The sequence below is a fragment of the Pteropus alecto genome, unplaced genomic scaffold (genome assembly GCF_000325575.1).
Source record: "Pteropus alecto unplaced genomic scaffold, ASM32557v1 scaffold24, whole genome shotgun sequence".
Lineage (NCBI taxonomy): Eukaryota > Metazoa > Chordata > Mammalia > Chiroptera > Pteropodidae > Pteropus > Pteropus alecto.
In genome coordinates this window covers 27925115-27926942 of record NW_006439192.1, presented here as the reverse complement: position 1 = coordinate 27926942, position 1828 = coordinate 27925115, and positions in this window count along the sequence as shown.

The following is a 1828-nucleotide window of genomic DNA, read 5'->3' as shown; positions in this document are numbered from 1 at the left end:
TAGAGAGGGCCTTTATGTTGAACACAGCCAACAATTGTCATATCCCTTTAAATTGGAATTTTATAAGACTATTATTGAGACAATTGGGGAAACTTGAAAATGTACTGAATATTAGATATTGTATTGTATCAAGTTTAAGTTCCTGAGTGAGATAATTATATTGTGGTCATATAAGAGAATGGCCTTGTTCTTAGAAGACATATGCTGAAGTATTTAGTGGTGAAGTTTCATGATGTCTACAAACAACTTTTGAATGATTCAGAAAATAATATACACATTTCTCTCTATATCTACATTTTTATCTTCTTATCCATATATGAAATGTGAATATATACCTATTTGGAAAAATATACTCTGTCTATATACATGTGTGTATGTGCATATATATATATATATATATATATATGCACATACATACATACACATACATATAGAGTATACCAATGTCTATTGTACTGTTCTTGTAACTTTCTAAAGGTTTGATGTTTTACAAAATGAAATATTTGTGGGAATCCCCCTTAACATATCTGTTCTTCAAAATCTGCATTGCTTGCCCACTACCAGGGATCTCTCTTTAATATTCCTTCACCACTATTGCCCACTGTAGATGGCTCTGGAGTTTTCCACAAGATTACTTTCTGTCTTCCACTAAAAATATGTTTCCTCTCTATTTGTACAAAGCATTTACCTCTGCTTGATTTCTACACCCAAACTCACAATTCTATACCCATCAAAAGTTTCAATGAAATCTTGGGGACTCCATTTGAGAAGGCCTACCCTCCTGAAAAGACAATCTGGTGACCATCATGTGCAACTGAGCATGTGTTTTGAGATATCCCTACTCCAGGTAGCTATTACTATATATGTATAGCAAATACTACTATTTGGTAATATTTCTACCAAACAGTACTTCACAAGACTTTGGGGAATTGAATTTTCTTTATCTCATTTCACAACCAGAGGACTCCAACATAGCATTAAATTAGAAAGATTGCTGCACCTGAAGCTAAATTTGAAGCCTACTTCCTAATTCCCAGCTTTCGAAAAGTACTTAAAAAGAATTTCACACAGAAGTGCAAAACTTTTAGAAATGTCACAAAGAATAGCCAGGATCTTTCATGGTAAGGACTATAAGAAGGATCCTAGTAGTTGAAAGATTAACTATTGTTTTTGAAAGCCCCAATTATTGTTAAATTTTTATATTGAAGGCATGAGGAGTGATTGTCCTGTTCTGGAACTGTAAGTACAGGGCAACATACCTTATACTAATTGTAAGTAGATTGCTAAGATAAATGAGGAAGAGATGCTGATGGCTAAGCATAAGAAAACAGAGCTTGATGTGTAATTACTAAACTTTGAGACAGGATATCTGGGTTTGCCTCTGATGTCCCTATAACTCCTTTTCTCCTTTGTCTACACTTCTGGACAACTTTTTTTTTTTCCCCACCAGTAAGTCTTGTGTTGAACTGTCTGTATAAAGAACCCAGAATGGCATCCTTCACCTATATGTACCTTCTACACCTCTGTTCTCTCTTTCCCCATTGTCTTCTCAGCTACGAATGATACCCCAGTGCAGTTTTTTACCATTTACAAAGCTCTTTCACCCAATTCTCTCGATAATTCAAAATGTATTTTATTAAACCCTTTTACAGTTGAAGAAACTGAAGTTCAAAGAGGTTAAGAGATTATCCAAGGTCACACATCTATTAAATGGCAAAGCCAGAAATTCAACCTTGTGATTTTAAACCTAGCATTTTTTTTCACACCTCAGATAAAATTCCAATTTCAGTGATCTAAGTTAAAGTATCCTTTGACAATCTGCTAGAAA